The 25,023-nt window shown below is 42.9% G+C and overlaps 1 protein-coding gene across 1 annotated transcript in view; it reads right to left on the bottom strand.

Moving 5' to 3' along the window:
* Positions 1-25,023, bottom strand: part of LOC124617596 (small integral membrane protein 14) — an 89,667-nt gene that overhangs the window by 64,472 nt on the left and 172 nt on the right. The window lies entirely within an intron of this gene.

Below are 25,023 nucleotides of genomic sequence, written 5' to 3' on the forward strand. Positions count from 1 at the left end.
CTGTAAACTTTGGATCGTAGGAGACGAGGTACTGGCAGAAGTAAAGCTGTGAGGACGGAGCGTGAGTCGTGCTTCGGTAGCTCAGTTGGTGCAGATGAGGACTCTGACCGGCACGGTAGCTCAGCGTGTTCGGTCAGAGAGCTGGTTGGCCTCTGTAATAAAAAAACTGAGTGAAACGATCAACAAACGAACTTGAACGGATGTCTTGTGACGCCCGCAACGACCAAACACAACGATCAACAACGAACAATATGCAAAAAAAAAAAAAAAAAAGTTGGTAGAGCACTTTCCCTCGGAAGGCAAAGTTCCGGAGTTCGAGTCTCGGTCTGGTACATAGTTTTAATCTGCCAGGAAGTTTAAGGTTTTAAATTGTAAGACATTTCCAGGGGCAGATGAGGACTCTGACCACAATCTACTGGTTATGAACTATAGATTAAAACTGAAGAAACTGCAAAAAGGTGGGAATTTAAAGAGGTGGGACCTGGATAAAATGAAAGAAGCAGAGGTTGTAGAGAGTTTCAGAGAGAGCATTAGGGAAAGATTGACAAGAACAGGGGAAAGAAATACAGTAAAAGAAGAATGGGTAGCTTTGAGAGATGATATAGTGAAGGCAGCAGAGGATCTTGTGTGTAAGAAGACAGGGCTTGTAGAAATCTTTGAGTAACACAAGAAATACTGAATTTAATTGATGAAAGGAGAAAATATAAAAATGCAGTAAATGAAGCAGACAAAAAGGAATACAAACATCTCAAAATGAGAGGGACAGGAAGTGCGAAATGGCTAAACAGGGACAAATGTAATGATGTAGAGGCACGAACCATTAGGGGTAAGATATATACTGCCTACAGGAAAATTAAAGAGACCCTTTGAGAAAAGAAAACCACCTGTATGAATATCACGAGCTCAGATGGAAAACCAGTTCTAAGCAAAGAAGGGAAAGTAGGAGTATATAAGTAGAGAGCGATATACTTGAGGGGAATATTATGGAAATGGAAGAAGATGTAGATGAAGATGAATTGGAGATATGATACTGTGTGAAGAATTTGACAGAGCACTGAAAGACCTAAGTCGAAACAAGGCCCCGGGAGTAGACAATATTCCATTAGAACTACTGATAACCCTGGGAGAGCCAGACGAAACTCCGCAATCTGGTGAGCAAGATGTATGAGACAGGCGAAATACCCTCAGATTTCAGGAAGAATATGATAATTCTAATCCCAAAGAATGCAGGTGTCAACAGGCGTGAAAATTACCGATTATTAGTTTAATAAGTAATGGCTGCAAAATACTAATACGAATTCTTTACAGACGAATGAAAAAACTGGTAGAAGCCGACCTCGGGGAAGATCCGTTTGGATTCTGTAGAAATGTTGGAACACGTGAGGCAATACAGACCTGCCGACTTATCTTAGAAGATAGATTAAGGAAAGGCAAACCTACGTTTCTAGCATTTGTAGACTTAGAGAAAGCTTTTGACAATGTTGACTGGAACTCTCTCTTTCAAATTCTGAAGATGGCAGCGTTTAAATACAGGGAGCAAAAGGCTATTTTCAATTTGTACAGAAACCAGACGGCAGTTATAAGAGTCGGGGGGCATGAAATGGAAGCAGTGGTTGAGAAGGGAGTGACACAGGGTTGCAGCCTACCCCCGATGTTATTCAATCTGTCTATTGAGCAAGCAGTAAAGGAAGCAAAAGAAAAATTTGGATTAGGAATTAAAATCCATGGAGAAGAAATAAAAACTTGTCAATAACATTGTAATTTTGTCAGAGACAGCAAAGGACATCGAAGAACAGTCGAACGGAATGGACAGTGTCTTGAAAGGACGATATAAGATGAACATCAACAAGAACAAAACGAGGACAACGGAAAGTAGTCGAATTAAATCAGGTGATGCTGAGGGGATTAGATTAGGAAATGAGACACTTAAAGTAGTAGATGAGTTTAGCTATCGGCGGAACAAAATAACTGATGATGGTTGAAGTAAAAAGAATATAAAACGTAGATTGACTACGGCAAGGAAAGCGTTTCGGAAGAAGAGAAATTTGTTAACATTGAGTATAGATTTAAGTGTCAGGTGGTATTTTCTGAAAGTATTTGCATGGAGTGTAGCCATGTGTGGAAGTGAAACATGGACGATAAATAGTTTAGACAAGAAGAGAATAGAAGCTTTCGAAATGTGGTGCTACAGAAGAATGCTGAAGATTAGATGGGTAGATCACGTAACTAATGAGGAGGTACTGAACAGAATTGGGGAAACGAGGAATTTGTGGCCCAACCTGACTAAAAGAAGGGATCGGTTGGTAGGGCACGTTCTAAGGCACCAACAAAGGATCACCAATTTAGTACTGGAGGGTAGCGTGGAGGGTAAAAATCGCAGAGGGAGACCAAGAGATGAATACACTAAGCAGATTCAGAAGGATGTAGGTTGCAGTAATTACTTGGAGTTCAATAAGCTTGCACACGATAGAGTAGTATGGATAGCTGCATCAAACCAGTCTCTGTACTGAAGACCACAACAACAACAAAGCAACTTTTTCTAGCATGTCCCAGGTAGGAACACACATTAAATCACAAATTTGTCTTTTACAAAGCACCAAAAATGTTCTTCTTTGAGGAAGACATAGCATAACTACACTAATGGGTGTGCAGGGTTGGAGTGTGGTTGTATGGGGAGGGGAGAGGAGAGAAAGGAGGGCTGGGTAATGGAGGAGGGCAACACGATGATGAAGTAGCAAAAAAGGTGGGGAGGTGGGGTTCAAGTGAGCAACATGAGAAGAATGGAAATATATTATCAGTTGTAATAAGAGAAAATTATAGAAATTGGACTGGAAACGACTATTCGTCATATTTTTAAATAATTATTTTAAATAAATTTTTAAATAATTTTTTAAATAAATAAGAACTACCATATTCGACAGAGAAAGGATATGTCATTCAGGATTAATCGTACAGATAATATATGCTGCATTCTTGCCATGTTGCTCAGTTCATCCCCAACCCCCGCCTTTTTTTGCTCCTTAATGTTCATGCTGCTCCACCCTCCACACCCCCCCCCCTCTCCCCCGCCCCGTTTCCTTGCCCTCTATCCTTCCCGTTCTGCCCTCCCACACCCGTCCCCCTGTCGTCCATTCCGTGACGTAACCCAAGATGGCTGTCCTAAATTACCGACATTCCAGTATCACACCACTACAACCACAAACGGAGCTACCAATGCTGGTACAGCGCATTCATGACAATATGGGGAGGCTGAGAGGGGCACTGGGATCCCACCATAGTGGACATCCAGTGTTCATGCCCAAAGCATCGGTGGCTTGATCACGTCATGTTGCGCACAGGCATGGAATGGGCTCCCCTATAACATCCTTATAACAGGCCCTACAAGTACTGTGATGTAATACCCATACTACAGATATCTCGCAAAATGGAAAAACAGTTACGGTGCCAATTGAAAGAGTGAAACCAGCAAGGGTCTTATCATCGCCGAAGCACGAAAGCACTCCTCCAGTTCAGGATGATCGAGGGTCAGGCGAACCTAACCCTATATGAACTGAAAAGATAACACCAAGATGCCAGAGGACTACAGAACAACAAGTCACAGCTGTGCCCACATCGACACAGCAACCGGCCATTGGGCTGGACTAGGCAAATTCAAGCACCAAGCACCCCATCTCAGGTGCCACGCACTTTAAGGGAGGGGGGGGGGGGGAGGGATCAAGAGACCGACCAGTGAAGCTCATTGTTTATTCCTTGGAAGAATAGCTGATTTCTGATTGTTTGATGTTTATTCTTTGTTTTTGGTTTTTGTTTAGAGCTGTACTTCTGACCGTTAATCCGAGTAAATAACTCTCTCTAAGTATATGTGGGTTTGATTTCTGACCAATAAATACTAATATTGTTGTTCACATTTAATGATTTTTACGTGCCAACATGGGACACAGCTTTGTAGTACTCGCCGTATGTGACGCTGCTGTGTATTACTGTTCAGTGATTTTAAATATTTGGCAGTTTTGGTAAAGGTTTCAAAAAGTGTTAATTTTATTGTTGACTTATACTGTTATTGTATTATCTGTTGTATTCTTGATGGTTGGGCAACATTTTAAAATAAAATAGGTTTCCTATATCCTGACAGGGCGCCTTCTACCCGAGGTCCCCTTACGGCAGCGGAAGTAGTAAACTGCCAATTATCTGTATGCGCTGTACTGTTCGTTGCACATTTTTGACATTGTTTTCACTTCTTCGGAAATACCATTTTTTACAATGTTACGTAAGTCTTGAAAACGTATGTTCTGTGTTTCTGGCATATGCTTAAAAATCTGGTAATACCGTGTTATACATGAGTGTAAATTTGATTTTCTGCCCTACAGGATGATTTGAAAATGCGTCTCGGACCGAAACTAGTCAACGAGTCAAAAAAAAAAATAATTAAAATTTGCAACTGTAGACTGTTTTTCGCTGTATTGATTAACGGAAGTTACTGACCCTCAGCTAATCGAGCATGCTGGAAGTTCAGAATTATATCAGTCAAGAATCGGCTCGTTGTGGTACGCACACTCCGATTCAAGACGAAAGCTTTCTGCGTATCACGGTGGCATTTAACGCGACAAGAACACCAATAAACCGTTCACTGCGTAATAACTACTGCAGCGCCGCACATTGGCACACCGCCTAAGTTGGCAGCAGTTGCAGAGCAGCACGAAAACTTTCGAATAACCATCGATAAGATCCAGTCAAAAAATCGCCAATGTCAAAACAAGACGAATTATTCCCGGCCAAGACGACTAATAAACGGAGGGTTGGGTAGGGTACGATCCGATCTTCCTGTAAACAGTCCGAAACAAACATTCTGTGGCAAATCCATTTTCTGCCACATTACACAGATGCCACTTTTATCAATCAGTTTTCTCATAAGCGTTTCATTTTAAAAATAAGGTAAATAAAATAATCTTACCTATATCAAAACATGTTTTGTTCACGTGTACGCGTACCACCCTAAATGTCCTTGCGTACCGTCAGTGGTACGTATGTCTAGGAACCTCTGACCTAGTGGGTAACCACGGAAGCACCATGGATGACGCGTTTTTATATAGTGAAGTCACAACGCTAGAATTGGCAGCTAACCCACAACGTAAACGAATGTAACTTATTGCGCACCAACAGGCGGAAGAAACCGTTACTGTATTATTATACGATTGCCGAACAGTCACTGGAAGCACTGCCATCCCCGAAATATAGGTGAGCATGTATACGGATTGATGTACAGTTGAATGACCATATAAAAGCAATCGCAGGAACAATAGATGCCAGACTGTGATTCATTGGGAGAATCCTGAGGCAGTGTAGTCTACCTACGAAAGAGGGTAGCTTACGAAACCCTCCTTCGACCTACATTCGAATATAGCTCATTAGTTTGGGACCCGAAGGGGATAGGATTGATAGAGGAAAGAGAGAAGATCCAAAAAAGAGCAGCGCGTTTAGTCACAGTTTCGTTAGTTAGACAGCTTCGTTTAATTTGCGCGAATGCTCCGTAGAGATGCTCATTCAACTCCGGTGGCAGACGCTACAAGAGGATCATTCTGCGTCACGATGTGGTTTACCGTTAAAATTACGAGATCGTACGTTCTTGTAAGAGTCAATCACATGTTGTTCCTACTTATATCTTGCGAAAAGACCAAGAAGGTAAAACTGGAGAGATTCGAGCTCACACGGCCGCTTACCAATAACCGTTCTTCCCGTGCACCATTCGCGACTGGAACAGGAATAGAGGAGAAATGGCAACGGAACGCAAATTACCGTTAGCAGCACACCATAGATGCCATGAAGCCATTAAATATCGTCATCCACTACCATTCATCAGAATGGGTCCACGAAGGACCGATATGGCGCTGCGGCTAAGATGTATAGTCTATTAAGTGGTTCTACCTACAGGGCAGTCATCGAAAAAACAGAAATATTATCTTGCTTTGTCCAAGGAAGTTTTGTAGGCCTTCTGCTTTTCCTGATCTACATAAACGATTTAGGAGACAACCTGAGCAGCCCTCTTAGGTTGTTTGCGGATGATGCTGTCATTTACCGTCTTGTGAAGACATCAGATGACCAAAACAAATTGCAAAACGATTTAGACAAGACATCTCTATGGTGCGAAAGGTGGCAATTGACTCTAAATAACGAAAGTGTGAAGGAATCTGCTAAATTTTGGTTACATGATAAATTACACAAATTTAACTAAGTTCTTAGGGATTACAATCATGAGTAACTTAGTTTGGACCGATCACATAGATAATGTTTTGGGTAGAGCAAACTAGAGACTACGTTTTATTAGCAGAACACTCACTCAAATGGATCAGGTCTACTGAAATGACTGCCTACGTACGTCCTCTTGAGGAGTACTAATGTCGGTGTGGGATCCGCATCAGACAGGACCGATTTTGGGCATCAAAAAAGACGGGCAGCTCGTCTGGTACTACGCGAATAGAGGAAAGAGCGCCATGGTCATGATACGTGAATTGGGGTAGCAATCACTAAAACAAAATTGCGGCGGAATCTTCTCATGGCATGCTGTGGCCGAGCGGTTCTAGGCGCTTCAGTACGGAACCGCGCTGCTGCTACGGTTGCAGGTTCGAATCCTGCCTCGCGCGTGGATGTGTCTGATGTCCTTAGGTTAGTTAGGTTTAAGTAGTTCTAAGTCTAGGGGACTGATGACCTCCGATGTTAAGTCCCATACTGCTTAGAGCCATTTGAACCAATTTTCTCATGAAATTTCAGTCATCAGCTTTCTCCACAGCATGTGAAAATATTTTGTTGGCGCCCACTTACGTAGGAAGAAATGATGATCATAATAAAATAACAGAAATGAGAGCACGCACGGGAAGACTGAAGTGTTCGTTTTTCCCGCACGGTGTTGGAGAGTGAAAGGGTAGAAAAATAGCTAGAAGGTGGTTCCATGAACCCTCTATCAGGCACTTAATTGTGAACTGCAGAGTATGATGTAGATGTTGTAAAAAATTGCTTGAAAACACTGGAAGAAATGTCACGTGTGTTTCAGAGTGCTACCAGTCGCCCATCTAGAACAATGACTGTGCGTAAGGAGTTAAAAAGGATCGAACAGCTCCTTGTAAGCCACACGTTTTTGTAGTCAGTATTAAATGATATTTGCAGTGGTGCAAGGAGCGAGACCACTGGACAGTGGACGTCTGGGAAAGTGCATTGGAGTGACCAACCACGCCATACTCTGTGACAATCCGATAGAATGTTTTGGTTTTGGCGAATGCCTGGAGAGCGTTATTGCCATCATGTGTAGTGCGAACAGTGAAGTATGGAGGTGGGGATGTTACGGTATAAGATTGTCTTTCGTTGTTAGGGCGTGGTCCCCTTACTGCGCTTCAGAAAATGTTGAAAGCGGAAGGATTGAACACATTTTACAGCATTGTGCGCTGTGCACAGTAGGGGAACAGTTTGGCGATGATGATTGTGTCGGCATGACACAGTATCCCATCATAAAGCAGCACCTGCGAGGCCACGGTTGATGAAGAACAAAATTCTGGCAATGGACTGGCTTGTCCAGAGACCAGACCTGAATCCAATGGAAAACGTTTGGGATCAGTGATAGATAATATCAACTTCGCTCGAGACCCCAGCGTGCAACATGATTATCTTCCCTGGTTTCGGCTCTAGAGGAAGAGTGGGCTGTCATTTCTCCACAGACATTCAGACACTTCATTGAAAATGTCCCGCGCAGAGTTCAAGCCGTCATAAAAGTGACGTGTGGACACACCCCGTATTAATGTCCAGTAATTGGTGTTCAGATACTTTTAATCAGATAGTATATAGTTTATCAATTACCTGTTCCCACACCGAGTCAGAGAAAAGAGCGAATAGAGAAACATGCGAACGTCCAAAATGACTGCGCCATGATGTGCTGCAGCACGGTAACGTGTTTTCGCCGACTGCTAATACACACATCAAAAAAAGTTCTGCATCACTTCGGTTCCGAGAGTTTCGAAACCAGTACAGAAAATTGGAATAGAGATCAACATAAACATCATTTCTGCCCTTTTTATTGCTCATGAAAACCACACATTGCATGTTGTACCACCATACAGCGAGACCTTCAGAGGTGGTGGTCCAGATTGCTGTACACACTGGTACCTCTAATACCCAGTAGCACATCCTCTTGCATTGATGCATGCCTGTATTCGTCGTGGCATACTATCCACAACTTCATCAAGCCACTGTTGGTTGGATTGTCCCACGCCTCAGCGGCGATTAGGCATAGATCCCTCAGAGTGGATAGTGGGTCACGTCGTCCATAAACAGCCCTTTTCAATCTATCCCAGGCATGTTCGATAGGGTTCATGTTTGGAGAACATGCTGGCCACCCTATTCGAGCGATGTCGTTATCCTGAAGGAAGTCATTCACAAGTTGTGCACGATGGAGGCGCGAATTGTCGTCCATGAAGACGAATGCCTCGCCGATATGCTGACGATATGGTTGCACTATCGGTCGGAGGATGGCATTCACGTATCGTACAACCGTTACGGCGCCTTCCATGACCACCAGCGGCGTATGTCGGCCCCATATAATGCCACTCCGAAACAGCAAGGAACCTCCACCTTGCTGCACTCGCTGGACAGTGTGTCTAAGGCGTTCAGCCTGACCGGGTTGCCTCCAAACACGTCTCCGACGATTGTCTGGTTGAAGGCATATGCGACACTCATCGGTGAATAGAACGTGATGCCAATCCTGAGCGGTCCATTCGGCATGTTGTTGGGCTCATTGGGCCCATCTGTACCGCACTGCATGGTGTCGTGGTTGCAAAGATGGACCTCGCCATGGACGTCGGGAATGAAGTTGCTCATCATGCAGCCTATTGTGCACAGTTTGAGTCGTAATACGACGTACTGTGGCTGCACGAAAAGCATTATTCAACATGGTGGCGTTGCTTTCAGGGCTCCTTCGAGCTATAATCGGTAGGTAGCGGTCATCCACTGCACTAATAGCCCTTGGGCGGCCTGAGCGAGGAATGCCATCGATAGTTCCTGTCTCTCTGTATCTCCTCCATGTCCGAACAACATCGCTTTGGTTCACTCCGAGATGCCTGGCCACTTCCCTTGTTGAGAGCCCTTCCTGGCACAAAGTAACAATGCGGACGCAATCGAGCCGCGGTATTGACCGTCTAGACATGGTTGAACTACAGACAACACGAGCCGTCCACCTCCTTCCTGGTGGAATGACTGGAACTGATCGGCTGTCGGACCTCCTCCGTCTAATAGGCGCTGTTTATGCATGATTGTTTACATCTTTGGGCGGGTTTAGTGACATCTCTGAACAGTCAAAGGGACTGTGTCTGTGATACAATATCCACAGTCAATGTCTATCTTCAGGATTTCTGGGTACCGAGGTGATGCAAAACTTTTTTTGATGTGTGTAAGAGGGAAGCTTAACTGGAAGGTGATTTAAGACCTTTTATTTCTCTCGATCTCACACTCTCTGGCTAATAGCTTTCCTCTTTCTCATCCAACAGTATTCAAGAGGACTCCTTCCAAATCGAAGATAATTCCTAACTCGACGACTTCTTCTAATCCAAGGCAACAGATTTCTTCTAATGTATAACCCAGAGGGTGTGTCTGAAGGGTCAAAGATGATGGAGGTGGATGTTATCGATTAATTACAGTGTGCTGTCTCACCCTTAGCGTCTATGCCGTCATCCAGGATGCGCTATTTTCATGATTTGCCACATTTAATTTATTTTAACTTTGTGGCCGTCTTTCGATCCTGTCGTTACAGCAAACAGGGAGGGAAGACATGTGCACCCATGTGACTCTGAATCGTGCAAACTTTCTTCTGTGTGTTACCGTATTTTAACAGTTTGCATATCGTATTTTCTGAGGCGGAAATTGGGGATTCATCCAGAATTTGCCTGAACGAGCACGGAAAATGTCTTAAAACACACACGGAGGCTGGATGCTGTACCAAGCAAGTTGTCGTTAATCCGCCGTATGGATTCGATCCTGTTTTGGCTCACTTCCATATCTCACAAGTTAGCTCCGATTGCGTCTAGTACGCTAGTCATCATGAATGAAAACTTTTCCGTAACTAAAATACGCTACCAGTAGTAAACGGATACGTAATCCGTGTGTTCAGTGTCTGCCTATACCGGTCCGCAAGTCGTGGTTAGTCTGAGCGCTGAACGGTTAATAAAGCGTGACGCCAGTAAGCTTTACCCAGCTGCACCGACCTTCCGCGTCCTCGGCGCCTTATTGCGAAACAGTCTTCTTTATCTCGCCGGCTGGCATCCGCTGACGTCCTTCACAGGCGGTCGGTTATCCGGCTAAGCCGCGCCAGCCCTGTCGCTGCAGCTGCTCCGGGCAACAACACTAAATAAACTCCGGCGTCCTCAGGTGCTTCAGGGGTCGCAGGCTAACACTTTCTTCTGATCGTCATAAAATTTGTGCCTTGATCTAATATTGGTGATACAAGTTGCAACCAATATTTTAAAATTCTGGCTTGTTACTGACATTTTAATTATGTCAGGGATGCTTTGGACTTCGAAGGCAAGTTGAGTGGAATGTACCGGGTGATCAAAAAGTCAGTATAAATTTGAAAATTGAATAAATCACGGAATAATGTAGATAGAGAGGTACAAATTGACACACATGCTTGGAATGACATGGGGTTTTATTAGAACCAAAGAAATACAAAAGTTCAAAAAATGTCCGATAGATGGCATTTCATCTGATCAGAATAGCAATAATTAGCTTAACAAAGTAAGACAAAGCAAAGTTGATGTTCTTTACAGGAAATGCTCAATATGTCCACCATCATTCCTCAACAATAGCTGTAGTCGAGGAATAATGTTGTGAACAGCACTGTAAAGCATGTCCGGAGTTATGGTGAGGCATTGGCGTCGGATGTTGTCTTTCAGCATCCCTAGAGATGTCGGTCGATCGCGATATACTTCAGGTAACCCCAAAGCCAATAATCGCACGGACTGGGGTCTGGGGACCTGGGAGGCCAAGCATGACGAAAGTGGCGGCTGAGCACACGATCATCACCAAACGACGCGCGCAAGAGATCTTTCACGCGTCTAGCAATATGGGATGGAGCGCCGTCCTGCATAAACATCGTACGTTACAGCAGGTGTTTATCAGCCAGGCTGGGAATGATGCGATTCTATAATATATCGGCGTACCTCTCACCCGTCACGGTAGCAGTTACAAAACCATAATCACGCATTTCCTCGAAGAAAATAGGCCCGATAACGGTAGATGTGGTAAATCCAACCCATACCGTGACTTTCTCGTCGTGCAATGGAGTTTCCACGACAGTTCTAGGATTTTCGGTAGCCCAAATTCTGCAGTTGTGGGCGTTGACAGACCCTCGGAGCGTGAAGTGAGCTTCGTCGGCCCACAATATGTTACTCAACCAATCGTCATCTTCCGCCATCTTTTGAAACGTACACACCGCAAAATCCCTCCGCTTCACTAAATCGCCAGGTAACAGTTCATGATGCCGATGGATTTTGTACGGATAGCATCGGAGGGTACTCCTAAGTGACAACCAAACAGTAGTGTATAGAATGCCGGTGCGACGTGCGACTGCACGAGCGCTGACTTCCCCGTGCATAGACGAACCCACTACAGTCTCCATTCTTCCTGAACTGTCTCAGCAGCATTACGCCTTGTGCTCGGTTGGCCACTACGGGGTCTATCGTCTAAACAACCCGTGGCTTCGAACTTCGAAATCATTCTCGTCAAAGCTGCATTTTCAACGGACCTCTACCCGTTCGAATCCCCTTCCTATGGCGATAGGATCGTAACGCTGAGCTAGCACATTCCCCATTCTGATAATACAGCTTCACTAAAAGCGCCTTTTCAGGTAACGTCAACATGCTGCGACTGCTGGCGCATCTGATTTTCTCTCTCATTACAGCTCCTGTTATACACGATTGTCATGCGCAGTCACTGACGTTTTGCTGTCCAGCGCCATCTGTTGCACATTTTGTGAACTTTTTTTTTGTCCTAATAAAACCCCATGTCATTTCAAGCATGTGTGTCAATTTTTACCTCTCTATCTACATTATTCCGTGGTTTATTAAGTTTTCAAATTTATATTGACTTTTTGATCACCCGGTATAGTGTACTGAAAAAAAAAAGATGTAAGATGGACACCAACAAAAGTAAAGGGTAATGGGGTGTAGTCGATTTACAACAGGTCATGAGGATTGAATTAGAATAGGGAAAGAGATATCGGAAGTGGTAGACCAGCTTTGTTATCCGGGTAGCAGAATAATTTACGACGTCAGAAGTAAGCATATACAATGTAGACTGGAGTAGCAAGAACAGGTGATCTGAAAACGAGAGTTTCGAAAATCGAGTAGTGTTAGCACACCTTTTTTTGAAAGATTTTGTGTGGAATGCAGCCTTCTGGGGAAGTGAAACGTAGAAGGTAAATAGTACAGACAAGAAGAGAATAATGTGCTGTTACAGAAGAGTACTGAAGATTTTATGGGTAGATCGGAAACCAGTGAATGGGTACTGAATGGAGTAGGAGAGGACAGAAACGTATGGTATATCTTGACTAAAGGGTTAGTTTGATTGAACACAACAACAACAGCAACAACAACACCAATATTTACGAGAACCGAATATCGCACCCAAGCAACACCACTTAGACGTGAAGGCCTCACACACTGCGGGAACTCTTTAAATCGTGACGTCAGCGAGAAGTAGGGATGGGAAAACCCGACCGGTTAAACGCGAGACCGGTATATTTAGGGATTCGTTTGGTCTCTGTTATAACAGATGTTTTTTTTTACTAACTACTGTTTAAAAAACCAAATTATCGATTAGCCATGGCAAAGTGCTTGGTTTGAAATATTGCGTTATTACAGGAAATCAGAAAAGCGAACATTGCTACGTTAATAACAATACCGACAGAAACAAGCAACAAACACATAGTATATGAATTGGTACAACATTGCTGAGATAACAATGTCACTGTTGGCATGTGTCGTGGCTTAATGTACGCGTGAACGTACAATGTGCGAGACCTACCCCCACCTGCTCTGTAAAGTACACTACTGGCCATTAAAATTGCTACACCAAGAAGAAATGCAGATGATAACGGGTATTCGTGGACAAATATATTATACTAGAACTGACATGTGATTACATTTCCACGCAATTTGGGTGCATAGATCCTGAGAAATCAGTACCCAGAGCATCCACCTCTGGCGGTAATGACGGCCTTGAAACGCCTGGGCATTGAGTCAAACAGAGCTTGGATGGCGTGTACAGGTAAAGCTGCCCATGCAGCTTCAGTATTATACCACAGTTCATCAAGAGTAGTGACTGGCGTATTGTGACGAGCCAGTTGCTTGTCCACCATTGACCAGACGTTTTCAATTGGTGAGAGATCTGGAGAATGTGCTGGCCAGGGCAGCAGTCGAACATTTTCTGTATCCACAAAGGCCCGTACAGGACCTGCAACATGCGGCCGTGCATTATCCTGCTGAAATGTAGGGTTTCGCAGGGATCGAATGAAGGGTAGAGCCACGGGTGGTAACACATCTGAAATGAAACGTCCACTGTTCAAAGTGCCGTCAATGCGAACAAGAGGTGACCAAAACGAGTAACCAATGGCATCCCATACCATCACGCCGGGTGATACGCCAGTATGGCGATGACGAATACACGCTTCCTATGTGCGTTCACCGCGATGTCGCCAGACACGGATGCGACCATCATGATGCTGTAAACAGAACCTGGATTCATCCGAAAAAATGACGTTTTGCCATTCGTGCACCCTGGTTCGTCGTTGAGTACACAATCGCAGGCGCTCCTGTCTGTGATGCAGCGTCAAGGGTAACCGCGGCCATGGTCTGCGAGCTCATAGTCCATGCTGCTGCAAACGTCGTCGAACTGTTCGTGCAGATGGTTGTTGTCTTGCAAACGTCCCTATCTCTTGAATGAGGGATCGAGACGTGGCTGCAGGGTCCGTTACAGCCATGCCGATAAGATGCCTGTCATCTCGACTGCTAGTGATACGACGCCTTTGGGATCCAGCACGGCGTTCCGTATTACCCTCCTGAACCCACCGATTACATATCATGCTAACAGTCATTGGATCTCGACCAACGCGAGCAGCAATGTCGCGATACGATAAACCGCAATCGCGTTAGGCTACAATCCGACCGTTATCAAAGTCGGAAACGTGATGGTACGCATTTCTCCTCCTTACACGAGGCATCACAACAACGTTTCACCAGGCAACGCCGGTCAACTGCTGTTTGTGTATGAGAAATCGGTTGTAAACTTTCCTCATGTCAGCACGTTGTAGATGTCGCCACCGGCGCGAACCCTGTGTGAATTCTCTGAAAAGCTAATCATCTGCATATCACAGCATCTTCTTCCTGTCAGTTAAATTTCGCGTCTGTAGCACGTCATCTTCGTGGTGTAGCAATTGTAATGGTCAGTAGTATAGTACAGACAAGAAGAGAATAATGTGGTGTTACAGAAGGGTACTGAAGATTGTATGGGTAGATTGGATACCAGTGAATGGGTACTGAATGGCGTAGGAGAGGACAGAAACGTATGGTATATCTTGACTAAAGGATTAGTTTGATAGCACACAACAACAGCAACAACAACACCAATATTTACGAGAACCGAATATCGCACCCAAGCAGCACCACAGAGACGTGATGGTCTCAAACTGCGGGAACTCCTTAACTCGTGACGTCAGCCAGAAGTAGGGATGGGAAAATCCGACTGGTTAAACGCGAGACAGGTGTTTTTAGGCATTCGTTTGGTGTCTGTTATAACAGATGTTCTTTATTTTTTTTTACTAACAACTGTTTAAAAAACCAAATTATCGATTAGCCATGGCAAAGTGCTAAAATTTTTCGTTTTTAAATAAACCTTTTTTAACAGAGGTGTAATTTTATTCGTAAAATTTTGCATTGGTTTGAAATATTGCGTTATTACAGGAAATGAGAAACGCGAACATTGCTACTTTAATAACAATACCGACAGAAACAAACAACAATCACATAGTATATGAATTGGTACAACAATGCTGAGACAATAATGTCACTGTTGGCGTGTGTCGTGGCTTAATGTACACGTGAACGTACGATGTGGAAGAGCTGCCCGCACCTGCTCTGTATAGTACGTTTCCCGCTTTCTGCACCGGACATACGTTGAAGCACAATGCTTCATTTGCTTCATAAGGTTAAAGACTTGTCTTTCATGCCTATGTAATAATAAAAGTGAAAGGATGTTATGCTAACTGTAATAAATTAAAAACTTAACAACAATTCATTCATAGTATTCAATAAAAACAGAAAGTAGCCGATCTGCTCCCAGTGTCTACATAATAGGCAATTAGCTGCGTGTACCACTTGAAAACGTACAAATTAACACGAAAAAAAGAGTTTTCTATCTCAGTTTTCGCGCTTCAGCGCCGATTACTCATGTATGTGATATGTGATATGATCCCCGGTTAGGACATGATTTTTCAGCAGAGTTTCATAAAATTAGAGCCAATATGAGAATAGTTGTGATTTTTCGTAGTATTCACCCATCTATTACTTTTTAAGAAAAGCAGCGAACAGTGGAGGGGCTACGTTTTCATTTATTTGCCTATTTAATTTGATACATTGATTATAGATATGTTCAAACTGAGAGAGTAAATCTTTGTTCGATTTATACGTTTATTACAGGATATAATAGGAATAAAAATTCTGAAATCGATTATTTCAGAAACCGGTTATATTGAGCGGTTTTAAAGTTAGATTAAACTGGTGTGGAAAAAGTCGATGTGAGTGAAAACCGGTTGTTTCACCGATAACTGCCAGGTCTAGCGAGAAACGGCGATAGCCAACGAGCGTCTTTTGCCACCACAACAACGTGTCGGGTATAAACAACTCGTTGAACTGTGCGATCGTTACGAGATAGTTATTTGTGTACACAAAAATCATATAACATTTTACTAAGTTGAGTTTATGTGAGTTTCGCGCAGTATAATCTTCTACTATTCGAGCCAGTTGCCCATGTTCATATCTATTACAAAAAAAATTTATTTTTGCATCTGAAATTGGGCACTGGTGCGAAACCGGTCATGTGGAAATAAGGGAAAGAGATCTGAAGACTGAATGTGGACTGTTTTGTATAACTCTATCTCTCACCACGGACAACGCAGTGGCCGACGACCTTCATGTAACGGCCGAGAGCAGCGGCGTTAGCGTAGAGTTGTCACCGCTATCAGAAAAGCAACAGTTTGAAATAATCACAGAAATCGATATGGCACATACAACGAACGTGTCCTTTAGGACAGTGCTGCGGAATTTGATGTTAATGGGTTATGGCAGCAGATGACCGACGTGAATGCATTCGCTAACAGCACGACATGGCTTGCAGCGCCTCAGCTGGGCTTGTGGCCGTATCGGTTGGATGACTGGAAAACCGTGGTATGGTCGTACGAGTTCTGATTTCAGCTGGAAAGCCGGCCGCGGTGGTCTAGCGGTTCTAGGCGCGCAGTCCGGAACCGCGCGACTGCTACGGTCGCAGGTTCGAATCCTGCCTCGGGCATGGATGTATGTGATGTCCTTAGGTTAGTTAGGTTTAAGTAGTTCTAAGTTCTAGGGGACTGATGACCACAGTAGTTAAGTCCCATAGTGCTCAGAGCCATTTGAACCATTTGAACCATTCAGCTGGAAAGACCTGATGGTAGTTTCGAGTGTGGCGCAGACCGCACGAAGCCATGGGCCTAAGTTGTCAACAAGGCACTGTGCAAGTTGGTGGTGGCTTCGTAATGGTGTGGGCTGTATGTACATGGAATGGACTGGATCGTCTGGTCCAACTAAACCTATCACTGACTGTAAATAATTACGTTCGCCTGCTTAGAGACAATTTGCTGTCATTCAACGACGGATTTTTAATCGATGACTCTGCGCCATGTCATCGGACCACAATTGTTGGCGACTGTTTTGAAGAACATTGTGGACAAATGGTTCAAATGGCTCTGAGCACTATGGGACTTAACATCTGTGGTCATCAGTCCCCTAGAACTTAGAACTACTTAAACCTAACTAACCTAAGGACATCACACACATCCATGCCCGAGGCAGGATTCGAACCTGCGACCGTAACAGTCGCGCGGTTCCGGACTGCGCGCCTAGAACCGCGAGACCACCGCGGCCGGCCATTGTGGACAGTTCGAGCGAATGATTTGGGCACCCACATCGCCCGATTTGAATCCCTTTGAACATTGATGGGACATAATCAAGCGATCAGTTCTTGCACAAAATCCTGCACCAGCAACACTTTTGCAATTACAGACGGCTGAAGAGGCAGCAAGGCACATTGTTGCTGCAGGGGACTTCAAACGACTTGTTGAGTCCATGCCATGTCGAGTTGCGACTTGTAGAGTCCATGCCAGTCTAGTTGCTGCTCTGCAGCGGTCGAAAGGAGGTCCGATATGATATTTTAAGCTATCCCATGACTTTTGTCACGTCAGTGTATATGATACGAGTGTTCCTGACCGAAATTACTGCAGCTCTAATCCCATAGTTAGGTTTTCTGAAGAATTTAAAGTAACAATCACATCTCGATGACGCTGCTCCCAGCGTTGCTTATGTACGCAACTGTTGATAATCGCTGCTTAAAAAAATTAAACTGTACTGATTGTAAACAATTTTTACTTGGGCAGTGTATGTTAATGACTGAGTTGGACTGTGTAGTTGAAAACGTAAATATGGGAAGGCTTGAAATGTGCAACTGCGACATCAGTGCTTCCAGTGACATTTGCTATTATCATTTTTAGAAAAATGCTGAAACATAAAAATTAGTGAATTTTGCTGAGGTTAGGTACCGATCGTATGTTCATGAAGTTCTTGTGTTAGCAGAGAATTGTGTGAATACAACAGACTGCAAAATGCATGTCTCAAATTTGTTGTATAAAAATATTGCTTGGATACGTGTAAATCTTTTAGTGAACAAGTGCCTATACATTTAAAAGTGCTCCAGATATTCGTAACAGTACATACTCACGAAAATCACTCATTTTTTCAAAGACGTGAGCAGCTTTGTTTACAAACCTCCTTGTCATGTATATCCTCTGTACCACGTAAACTGCACAGCAATAAAGCGTTGTTAAATGTTTCTGTCTCATTTCGGCTTAAACAAATACATGCGTTTTTGGTGTTGACTAACCTCATTTAATAATCAACTCAAAACTCGCTAATTTTACGAGCCAAACAGTTATTTTCGTACCAGCTGATTTATGTTATAATCGCCACCTGACTGTGACGTCATACTAAGGTCGTTTGCCCTCCTTCTAGGACCCTGGTGATTTTGAACCAAGCCGGTGCCAGTACCGACTTCGCCCGTTAGGTGCCTCTTCCGGTGTTGCAAAACAGTGTGTCACGTAGCAACTTGGTGACGTCGCGCACACATCTATTTTTGTTGGATTCATTACGTCGTTCTCTATGTCTGCGAAACGGCTATCCTTACGTGGTGCACCAGCTTAATTACAAAACTGAACAGTGTGTATTTTTCTGAAACAATGTATATATGCATTGTTATTGTGGTTTCTCGAGACAAAAACGTTCTCGTTCTCTATTGGTGGAAGGTTGTCCCAATACTTGCTACTTCTCATCAATTTCTCCTACGGTAAAAACAAGAACATGGACGTGTATTAACGCTGGTATATGTTACGTCAGAAGGAAGACCAGTAGTGAATTTGAAGGGGTCGGCGGAAGAAGTCGCTGAACCTCAGTTTCGTGGGAATTTGTCTAATCACGCCATCTATTTTGCTTTCAACTGCACTACATGCTGGAAACAGGCGTTTCTATTCGAACTGCTGGAAATTGTTTTTTGGTTATATACATTGTTGTGCATTTCATTATTTAAGTTGTTGCTTTTGGATGAGAACAGGGTCGCCGCTCAACGTGGCAGTAACGCCCAAATATTCTAATCGAGTAAATAGGTGTATGTTTGGTGAGGATGTTAATGATGACAGCGATCCATATACTGGTTACAGGGGTGCAGGTACTGGTTACATACTAGGAAATATACAGATGTTTAAGATACCATTAGTATGCCTTAGCATTATATTGCTACCAGTCTAATCCCAAAAGATTTAGACACACCGTTTGTTAAAATTTTGGGAAGTTGTCTAATGTTAGAAGTGTATAGATACAATATGATATTTATCAGTAAATTCCTGTAAGGTTGTTACTCACTAATTCGTTTTAACTTTAACGACAGAAAAGTATAATAAATAACTTCGAGGGTTAGCGTTGTTTTGGCCCAAACAATGAACCCTGTTTTATTTCTCTACAGGCGCCTGTGTGTACTTATTTTTAGGAGGGAGTAAAGCCTACGTCCACTGTAAGATAAGCAGGAAGCAGGTGACCACATCCTGCACGAGATAGACGACAACAGTCCTGAAAAAGAAAAGGAAGCATTAAAAAAAAAAACAGAAAACAAATAAAGAAGAACTGAAAGCAGATCTTACGAAAACTAAAAGGGGAAACAGTTCCTCGTCACCCTGTTGGGGAACTGTGTACTTGATCATTGTAGCGAGCAAAAATACTGTCATATGTTAAGAACGAAAATTTATTGGCTTCTGGCATCTGGCAGACCAATAAAATTCGTGTTTATGCGGTCTTAAAAAAACACATCCTATGAAAAGGAGGTATGGCTATGCCTTGCCACAATCTTCATGTTCACAAAGTTCTATCACTTTAATTTAGAAGGGCAATTGCAACGTGTGTACAGACCGTCTTTTCTGGCGGTCCGTGTTCTTCCCCATATTACGTTTGAACAACTTATTAAAACAACTTAAATCGCAATGCTTTCCAAAAAATTATCAAGGGTCAAGGCTATCCAGAAACCTATCAAAAACATGTCTACATACGGGAGATGTTACAGCCAAATGCAAAGCCCGCATAAAGTGTGTTATAATATTATCTTGAAGAAGACAGCTGTATGTCGTGATTACTATCTAAAGCACTGCAAACAAAAAAGGTCAACATGTCAGTGAAGCCAAATACAGAACGACGTTTTGTCGGTTATATAATATTGGATTTCAAATACCAAAGTCAGATACTTGCAAGACTTGTGATAGACTCCACATTGTACTTACCAATCCGACGAGCACTGAGGATGAGAAGAAAGAGGTCCTTAAAGAAGAAGAGCTGAAGCCTTGAGGATCAAAATTCAAGAAAAAAGTGTCAAAGCTAAAGAAAACTCAAAAAAATACACGACCTTTCCATCGACGTGCAGAAAACATTTCCCAGATCAAAACTTTCTTGTCGTCTTGCTTATTATTTGTTCAAGATCCGGAGATATAAAGTAAGCATTCACGGCTATGCTGCAGATGTCGCGTTTATGTTCATGTGGGACTAGAGTGTTGCTGGTATGGGCAACCACGACATGGATAGCTGCTTAGGAAGTGTCTGCAATGTGAAGATAAACAGTAAGTCGTTGGTCATATTTCCGCTGAAGAGACAGCTTACAATACACTTGTCTTCCCTCTTCTAGAGCATTACTGTGCGGTGTGCGATCTGCATCAAAAAAATTCAAAGAAGGGCAGCTCGTTTTGTATTATCGCGAAATAAGGAAGAGAGATTCACGGATACGACACAGGAACTGGGGTGGCAGTCATTAAAGCACAAGGGTTCCCACTGCGGCAGGACCTTCTCATGAAATTTCAATCATCAGCTTTCTCCTTAGAGTGTGAAAATATTTTGTTGACGCCAACCTGCGTAGGGAGATATGATCATCGTAATAAATTATGAGAAATCGGAGATTGGCACACAAAGAATTAAGTGCTCGTTTCTCCCGCGCGCTGCTAGAGTGAACGGCAGAGAAGTCGCTTAAAGGTGGTTCGATGAACCCTCTGCCTGACACTTAATTGTGATTTGTGGAGTAATCATGGAGATACAGGTGCAGAGGCGTCGCGATAGCGCTATGAGCAGATTAGTCCAGCAAATTCAACTACTTTTCTTTTAACCTAGTTACAACGTTTCTTATTATGTGAATGAAGGAAGCTCAAGACTTAATGACCGCATTGACAATGAAGTCATTGTAGACGGAGCACAAGTTCGGAAAGGGTAATTTCATGGGAACCATCCCCATGTTTGCCAAGAGACTGGGTATGACAATCCTGAAAACCAGCTCCATGTGAATATCAACTGAAGTTTCGGATGCTTGGCTTTTCAGAAGAAGTCGATCGCTGGCACATCCGATGACCGAAATGGTCATGGGGACGGACCACCACAAGCAGCCCAATTTTGCCCAAACTCTACATCAATGGTTGTTACCAGCATCGAGAGCAAAGTGAGTGCCAGCGTTAAATACAACCACAAGGGAAATTGGGATAACCAACCGAATGGTTGCTCTTAATGGGCCACTCACGGTAAGTCATACATGTCTACATCTACAGGGTGTCCCGGAAGGAGCCGGCCGCTGTGACCGAGCGGTTCTAGGCGCTTCAGTCCGGAACCGCGCTGCTGCTACGGTCGCAGTTTCTAATCCTGCCTCGGGCGTGGATATGTGTGATGTCCTTAGGTTAGTTAGGTTTAAGTAGTTCTAAGTCTAGGGGACTGATGACCTCAAATGTTAAGTCCCATAGTGCTTAGAGCCATTTGAAGCATTTGTCTCGGAAGGAATAATCAATATTCAGGAATATGACAGGAACGATCATTTCAAAGGAAAAAGTTCAGTAAACATGGGCTGCAAAACGCGTGCCTAAAGTGCTAAGAGGGCTGCTTCATCTTCGATTCTGTAAAACGAATCTCTTCTCTTCAAGGTAAACACTTTAAAGCCTCCATTTACAGAATATTTTTTCTTGTTTTGGTCCATACCATAACCTCTCAAAACATGGAAGCGGAGAACTTGCTGTAGGGTAAATTTGTTCCACAGTATCGAACATGAAAACGTGCTCATAGTTCTTAAGATTTCATTTTAGAGCCGATGTTTACTATATTCTTTCTGTTGTATTTCTGAAAACTGACCATTCCTGGTGGAAGAACCTGTATATTTTGCAAGCTACCTTATGAAGTGTGGTGGAGGGTATTCTGCGTACCCCTGTCCTGTGCTCGGGAATAACGACTACTGGTAAACCACCGTGTGATCTTGAATCTCTCTAATTTTAGCTTCCTGTTCTTCCCGTGAGATATGCGCAGGAGTAAGCAATATATTGGGTTGCCTCTTCTAGGAACGTACGTTCTCGGGTGAAACTTCGATAGTTTGTCGTAGGTTTCGGACTCATCCCGTGTACGCTCTTATACTTCGCTGATGCCGCACTAAGCTCGGTCACTGGCATATCTGGCTACAGACGAGGTATGATAAAGGTAACGGGAAATTTTTAATTTTGTAGGCTTTATAAATCCGATTTTCGATTTCTTTCCATCTTGTTGGTACACATGTTCCTGATCTATGTTTGCATTTTCAGTTGTATTGAATATTTAGTTTATTGTTGACAGTCGCAAAGTTTCTGTATGTTTTCGAGTGCTCGGCGGATGTTTACTTTCGAAAGAGATTGCTCCAAGAATTTGCATTAAATTTTGCTTGAAAAGTGTAATAAAGTACAGCACCGCATTCCAAATGTTGACTGTAGATTTTGGCGAATTTACTTTGAGTAAGACAACAGTTTACGAGTGGTATAAAAGTTTCAAACGAGGTTGAGAAGACGTTGAAGACGACTACCGCCTTGGACGCCCTGGCGCAACAATTACTAACGACAATTTGGAAGAAGTAAAGAAAATGGTTCTGGAAAATTGCCGAACCACCTTCAGAGAGTTTGGTGATGATGGCGGCTTATCCTTTAGCTCATGCCAAGCAGTTTTTCGGATGTTTTCGGCATAAGACGTGTACCAACAAAGTTTGTTCCGAAATTGCTGAATTTCGACCAAAAACTATACCACGTTGACGTCTCTCAGGTATTGCTGAATGAAGTAGAAAACGATCCAGAACTTCTAAAGAAGGCCATAACAGGTGAAGAAACATGGATTAAAGGCTATGACGTCGAAACCACGGTCAAGTCGTCGCAATGGAAACTGTGTGAAGAGCCAAGACCGAAAAAAATTCGATAAGTTCGATCACATGCGAAGGTTCTTCTCACTGTTTTCTTCGATTACAATTAAATAGTGCGTCATGAGTTCCTGCCTTAATGGTCGTACGGACAGTAAGGAATACAACCTAGAAGTTATGTACCGTTTGCGTGAAACAATCCGAAGAAAACTACCAGAATTGTGGCAAAACCACCCGTGGAAAGTGCATAACGTTAGAGCCCCCACTCACATCTCAATGCTCGTTCGTGATTTTTTGGCAAACAACAAAACTGTTATGTCACCTCAGCCACTGTATTCGCCGGACATGGCCTGCTGCGACTTCTTCCTGTTTCTGAGACTGAAGAGAACCACGAAAGGACGTCGTTTTGCCACCATTAATGGGATAAAAACGGAATCGGTGAAGCAGCTGGGCACCATAAAGGAAAGTGAGTTTCAGAAGCGCTTGCAAGACTGGAAAAAATGGTGGTACAGGAGTATTATATCTGAGAGGGATTACTTTGAAGGGGACAAAGTTGATGTTGCTGAATCAGTAAAGAATATTTAAGAAAAACAAAAAATCCCTTTACTTTTTGATCACACCACACATACCAGGTACTGACGCAGAGTTCGGTGTCGTTCCCTACACACTATTCTATAGTAGGGATAGCGGTTATCGCTGAAACAACCGGCTTTTCAGTTATATCGGTTTTCTTGCGTACCAGTTTAACCCGACTATTAACACCGATCAAAGTAACCGGTATCTGAAATAACCGACGTCGGTTTTTTATTCTTATTATTTCCTGTAATAAACAGAAATGGAACAAAGATTAAAAATTTTTGACTTAGTTTCAAGATGCATAGAATCAAAATATTAAATTGAATAGGGAAATAAAAGAACTTATTCCGTCGACCGTTCGCTGCTTTTCTCGAAAAGTGTTAAGTGGTTGAATACTACAAAAAATAACCAGTATGCTCCTATTGATTCTAATTTTTGAAACTCTGCTGGAAAATCATGCTGTAATCGGTGATCTTATCAATATTTGGGCATTACAGGTTGCAAAGTAACATTGAAGAGCTATATTTTTCGTGTTAATTTACCTGTTTTCAAGGGCTACAAGCAGATAAAGATAAATTATGACATTATGTGGACACAGACAACAAATTAGCTACTTTATATTTTTATTCTATTTTTATTGTATTTTATTGTATTTTATTTTTATTGTATACTCTGAAGAAACTGTTGTCAAGTTTTAATTTATTACTCTTACCATTATTTCCTTCCTCTTTTATTATTTCATGAAAGTGGCACACAAATCGCTAATGTTTTAAAGCAAATGAAGCACTGTACTTCATTATTGCGTCACTTCGTAAAAATATTTCCGTACTAGGGTTGGAGGCACCCTGCAATACGTTTACAACGGATGTCCGTCGGCGACCGCGATGTGGGGGCAAGTCTTGCTCAGGGAAGTCCACACGACATTAAGCCACGACACACGGGAACAGGGACATTATTGTCTCAGCATTCCTGTACCAATTCTGATGCCATGTTTTTGTTGTTCGTTTCTGTCGGCAATGTTATGAAAACAGCACTGAACTCTTTTCCCATTTTTTATAATAACGCAATTTCAAACCAATGCAAATTTTACGAACAAAAATTACTCCTTTTTAAAAATGGTCTATTTAAAAACGAAAAGCTTTTAGCATTACTGCTAAGGCTAATTGATATTCCGATTTTTCTCACTCGGCTATTAGTAAAAAAATAAAAGAAAGCACCTGTTATAACCGAGATCAGACAAATACTGAAAAAAAAACGGTTATTCAGAAATAAAATACCGTATCGTTTTTAACCGGTTTGGTTTTTCCCATCCCTGTTCTGTTGTGCGGGCTACACGTTACGAATATGAGTACGTTGATGAGTGTGCCTATTCATGTTAATAGTGAAACGATAAAACTGAGTGCA

Source organism: Schistocerca americana, chromosome 1 (assembly GCF_021461395.2).
Source record: "Schistocerca americana isolate TAMUIC-IGC-003095 chromosome 1, iqSchAmer2.1, whole genome shotgun sequence".
NCBI lineage: Eukaryota > Metazoa > Arthropoda > Insecta > Orthoptera > Acrididae > Schistocerca > Schistocerca americana.